The sequence below is a fragment of the Pinus tabuliformis genome, chromosome 2_2, assembly GCF_031772625.1.
Source record: "Pinus tabuliformis cultivar Carrire ecotype Pingquan chromosome 2_2, CPIR1, whole genome shotgun sequence".
Lineage (NCBI taxonomy): Eukaryota > Viridiplantae > Streptophyta > Pinopsida > Pinales > Pinaceae > Pinus > Pinus tabuliformis.
The window spans coordinates 1,236,268,275-1,236,274,274 of record NC_142300.1 but is presented as its reverse complement, the minus strand read 5'-3'; the positions used below and the strand labels follow the sequence as shown (position 1 = coordinate 1,236,274,274).

The following is a 6,000-nucleotide window of genomic DNA, read 5'->3' as shown; positions in this document are numbered from 1 at the left end:
CCTTCCAGTATGATCTCTTAGAATCCAAATTGTATTACTTATTTTCCTCCCCCTGACACATTGTTGAAAGAACTTTGAGTTTTCGTCCCCAACCTTCAGCCAAGTCGCTCTGTTCTTCAATCTCCATGTCTCCTCTTGTTGTCTCAAGAGATAAATCTTTTCATTTTCCAATATTATCAAGTGTTCCTTACTGTCACAGGATGTATAACTAGCAATACCCTTTCCCTCCATCTCCGAAATATCAAATTCAATTTTCTAAATAGTAGGCTCATCCCTATTATTTTTTCCTTTGGCCCAACTTATGGTTCTGAGTTTAATATGGGCTAAATTGCTGGCAATCACCACCGCCGGAGTAGATTTGTTTTCATGACCATAGTGAGTCCAGGATTCCATGACTAATTTGTGAAATTCAGCTTTAGCAAGCCACATCGAGTTAAATTTGAAAGGGGAGTTTGGCTTGTGATTGGAATTCATAATTTCCAAATATATCAAGGAGTGGTCAGATATACCCCCTGATCCCACCCATTGTCTAATTCTGTCCAGCTTCGCCAACAGAGGTGCTTTGATAATGAATCGGTCCAGTCTTCTGGCCAGAGCATCCTTGCATATTCTCCTATTCCGACAAGCCAACAATATCTTGGCCGAGTCAATGTTCATGAGGTTATTGTAGTCCAACAGGTGTTCAAAGTATGTCGTTAAGGGGTCAGTTTGTGCCCTGTTTCCCCAAGATTCAGCATGACCCAAGGAGAAATTTAGGTCTCCTCCTATGATAATGTTGTCATTATGCATGAATGATGTATTCATCATCTTGTCCCAAAATCCCTCCCTATTATGACAGGGACCATAAATATTAATCAGTCTGAGGGGCACATCAATTTCAGTGGCTGTGAAATCAACCCCCAAATATCCTTCACCACCCCAAATATTGTCAATCTTGATAGTCTTTTTATTGAAACCCAAAGCACATCCCCCGGATCTCCCTCTCACATCCAAAGTATGGAAAATCCAGCCTGGAAGCATGTTCGACATAATCTTGTTGATGGAGCCCCCATCTCCCAAAGTCTCTTGTAGCAATAATACATCAATCCTAACCGAGCCTAATAGTCTTCTGAGTGCTAGTTTCTTGTCCAGGCTGGCCAAACCCCTGCAATTTAAAGATAGGCACTTCATGGGATAACCTGATCAGGGTTTCCCTTTACTCTAAGAACCTAATCAATAGGAATCTGGATACCAGTCACCACCTCAATGCCCGCTCTCAGGATGGCTTTTGACATATAGGATTGTCTAGCCCTAGGTAATTTTTGAGCTCTTGTGGGGAGGGGGTCCTCACCCAATCCGAAGGTGAGGGTTCGAGGATGGGTCTGTGATCTAAGGTTGTACCTATGTGAGCTACTGGAAGTAGAGTCCTCCCTAGTAGGAATAGAGAGAGAGTCCATGGTAATAGTCAGTACAGTAACCATATCAATGGGGGGAGCCGATGCAACAGGGAAATTAATTGAACTCAATTTACATGCATCTAAACCCATTCCCAAAGCAGCTAAAGATAACAATGCAATGCTAGAATTCATAAAATTATGAGAAGAACGGGGAGAGGAATTAAGAGTACTTTGTAGTAATTTAGGACCCCTTGAACGTGAGCGAGTGACCCGAGCATTAGGAGTCTGAGTGCCCACGTGATGAGATGCCTCCACATGCACCCTCTGCCTCCTCTGGGGTTCCTTAGTGATGTTCTGTGCAGGGGTCGATTCTACCTTCGATATAGTCTGGGTACTCGTAGTAACAAATCTTTTCGGGGGCTCAGTATGCACCCTGGTAATTAGCGAGCAATCTTTATACAGGTGTCCCACCTCATGACACCGCCTGCACTGAAATGGGACCCCCTCATAATCAAGGATCTGCCATCTAATAATCTCCCCAAGTTGGAGCTGATAACTCTCCACCAGTCCCTCTCTCGTATCTAGGTGTACCAAAATCCTAGCGATGGCAAAACATCTTAATTCTATGTAGGTTCTATCATGGTCAAGATAGATGCCAAGGTCATCCCCTATGCATCTGAAGATTTCCTCCGACCAGAATTGTAATGGCAGTCCTGGGAGTCTAACCCATATCGGCCCCACCCCAATTTCTCCTTCTCAGGGTCGAAAAGTGGCGTCCACCTCTTGAGTAGCACCAGTGTCATCTCAATATGCCAATATTTTGACAGAACCTAGTTTTCTTGGTCTGGTTGTGGGAATATGAGTGCGAACCAGCCACTTTTCATGGTAATAACCACCACAACTAGTCCAATAAATGTCCCCAGATTCCCACAGTCCAACGCATTAACCTCGCAGGGGTATAGTTCCAACCACAAACCCTTCCAACTAGCACAGTACTCTCAGTAAATGCAGCTTGGGCCATGCTAATTCCTTCACCAAACACCAACAGATGCCCTCGCTCATGCACCTTGGTGCATTTTTTTTTTCTTCCCCCACAAACCTTTGTGCGTGATCTACCGAGTGTTGTTCATCATTCGTCGGCTGATTATCATTCGAATCTAAAGGTATATTGTCCTCCATCCCCAGTTCCTGATGAGTGTTGCCATCAAAAAATCCTGATGTGCATGTAGCAGGAGTTGGTTTCGAGCCTTGGGGGTAAGCACCTGAAGAGCCTGGTACATTATGTTCAATATTTACAAAGCCATATGTGTTAGTCCCCAGAACACTCGTGTTCCCAATCGCCACGAAATATGCCCCCTGTACATTTGTCGCCAGACCCTATTGATCAAGTTCTTAGTACTGTAACTCTATTGGCGAAGGGATATTTAGTATTGGGTGAGCTTGGTCCTCATGTAAATGAAGAAACTCCTCATTAACCGATGAGCCCGGGTGGGAAAACCCTAGGGTATTTAGGGAAACCTCCACATCATCCATCTCCGAATTATATGCTTCAACCTGGACTTTCGGTGCATGGTGTGTCACCGATGAAACCCTTGTTTGGTGTTGATGTGTCTCCTCCACCCATATTTTGGAAGCCTCCATAGAATCAAAAGAATACTCCACAAGCTCCTTTTCCATACAAACGACATTCGCATGCACTATGTTTTATTGTCCCTGTGTTGTTGTGCACTGCACCCCCCAACAAACACTGGCCCAACTGAACAATACACCCTCCTCCACCGTTCGATCCCCAATTTGTTGACCATGAATACCCGCAAGACCATAAACTTGCTAAATTGCCACAGATTATTTAACCTAGTGTACCGACCCTTTGTCTGCTAATAGTCATGACCATCCCCTCTAACCATGTTGCAAGATAATTCATTATTAACTTACTTGTAAAAAAAATTACATACGTACATAAATATATATATATAGATAAATAGATATGATATTTCTCCCGATGTTTCCATTTTTGGGGGTCGCGTTTCCAGGCATACCCATTTCGGAAACTTGCAGACGTTTCAGTGGTTCATGCAACTTAAGCCTCAAGTCATGAATCACATTGGAAACTAAGCCAACTTCTTGTCTTTCATATGCACTATAATAGACTATAAGAATGTGCTTTATCACACCCCCAACATCTAATGTACCTTTGATTAGCACAATTAAAGAGCATGGAACTTCCTTGGATCCATTCTTCAAAGAACCTTCAATTTATAAGGACATAGAGCCTTTCTAGGTACAAACGCAACACATGGTTCACCTAACTTGCTTTCCAGGATTGAAAACATTGTGGATGACTTACTCAATAAAAAAATTAATTGAAGATTAGAGGAGGTTAATGTGAAGAATATTCATGATGCAAAACCTGTTGTTGCAAGTTTATTACCTCCCAAATCAAATATGTCATCGCATGTGAATGTCTAAAGGTTTTAGACGATGGCTTTGATGCACGATTGGTTTCACTTGAGAATTTGGGACTTAAATGAGATTTACATTATTCATTTTATAATGAATTTATGCTTATATTCTTTAGCTCGCAATCCTTAGGTTTGATAGATTGTTGATGCATGAAAGTGGAAACTATATGCTTCATACTTTCTACTTAGGCATAAGAACTAGATCCATTGTATGTATTTGACATTGGCAACAAAAAATCAATTGTTGTATTCTACAATTGAGAGTCAATTTAGCCTCCCATTCGATTTTGTATTCGCTACTAAAGTTTCAACCCAAAGATTTGTGAAGTAAGGATAACATAAAATTAAGCATTATAGAAAACGTTTCCATCGGAAGTAGTCTAATAACAAAACAAAATAATAATAATAATAAATAAATAAATAAAAGGCTTTCATTTTTCTCTTGTGTTCCATTTATATCATCTGCAATTTGCTGTCTTTTCTTAAAAATAATCCATTTGGTACCATATTGAACTATTACTTCCCCAATAATCATTTCTTCCATTCCCTGATAGAAATAACAATCCTCTCAAAAAGTTCCGAAGGCAGTGCAAGAAGATCCTTTATCCACCATTCTCTGTTTGTTGTTTGCCTTAAACTGCCACTGATATCACTCCAAACATGGGAATGTACTGACTTTACTTTTCTCTATTTCTCTGTTTAGGATCAAGAACTTCCATGCAAGCCATGTGGGCTAGAGATTCAACACATCTACTGACAATTTGAACCTCATATGCCAAGGGAAGCAAACCTAAGCATTTCTGAAGAACAACCAAGGTATCTTCCCAACTTTGCAGAACAACCTGAGTAAGATAAAGATCAGTTCTTTCACAAAGGTTTCCTCTACCATGTTAGAAACCTAATCCTCGAGTTATGATTTGGGTTAGTGTGTGTTATGGTAATTAGTTGTTAGAGTCCAAGAATACCTGGACACTGAATAAATGGTTTCTTTATGTATTTATATGTACACTATGTACATTCTTTGAGATCAATTATTAATATATAGTTGGGTTTGGTTTCCAATTTTGTTGTCTAAGAGTGGTATCATAGCATGCTTAATTTGTTCTTATTAACTTGAACCACTAGTTTTGTGGCCATTCTAGGCATTTGGCACTCCTTTCTCAGTGTTTTTCACTCATTGTTTTGGCATGTCATGAACAGTGTAAGGAGAGAAATGGTGACATGCATTATCTCTGACATCGATTTTGGGAGTGTTTTTCAAGAATATTAGTAGCCTATTGTGCAAGGGTTTAAAATTTAAGCAACTGGTGAAATTTGATTTTATTCTCTAGTGAATCAGAAGGTATGCTTGCTTGCTTTCACCATATCTGTGACAACCAGGAGATAAAGAGCGTCAGAGCTATTAAGGAGTGCAAAGGACACTTCACAGTTTCAAGATGAAATCAATAGAATGGGTTGAAGGTGATTAACGTGTAGTGGCATTAGAATGAAAACTCAATTATTTTATGATTCTGCGCAAGCGTATGATTTACAAAAAAAAAATGAAATCTTTTCATTCTTTGTTCATTGTTGTTATTAACTTGTGTTGAACCTGAAATTATGTGGTTTGCATGCTCACGATCCTCCCTCTCACATTCTAACACTGTCGTGCATCTCCACACCTATCACACTAGTCTGTTGTCCACACTGAGTTGTATTTATAATAATATATGTTGATGTGTGTGTGTGTGTGTGTGTGTGTGTGTGTGTGTGTGTGTGTGTGTGTGTGTGTGTGTGTGTTTGTGTGTGTGTGTGTGCGTGCGTGTGCTATTTGAACTCAAGAAACTCACGGCTAAATTTTCCCTGATGACCAACATAGATTTTGTCGTAAGAAACTGCATGATCTATGCAGAATGGATTTTGGATTAAAGCCACTCTAATTGCACAAGAGAGTTTGTGTGTGTTAGGATTGTGTTATAGCCGCTACAACAACACCCAAAATTTTTGGGCATATCCGAAATTTTGGGTCCCCCTTTGCTTGCCTCAATCCATTAGGGTTTTAGTCAGGCTCTCGACTGGTTACCCTCACCATGACCCTTCTTGTCAAACCCTTTTGATGTGCTCACTCACATGTTGCACATTGCATCCACGCTTCATGTTTTGTCTCAATGATAAAACCTCAT

The 6,000-nt window shown here is 40.4% G+C and overlaps 1 pseudogene; it reads right to left on the bottom strand.

The window, feature by feature from the left end:
- Positions 1 to 4,145: 4,145 nt before the first annotated feature.
- Positions 4,146 to 6,000, bottom strand: part of LOC149197955 (BTB/POZ domain-containing protein At5g48130 pseudogene) — a 71,568-nt pseudogene continuing 69,713 nt past the window's right edge.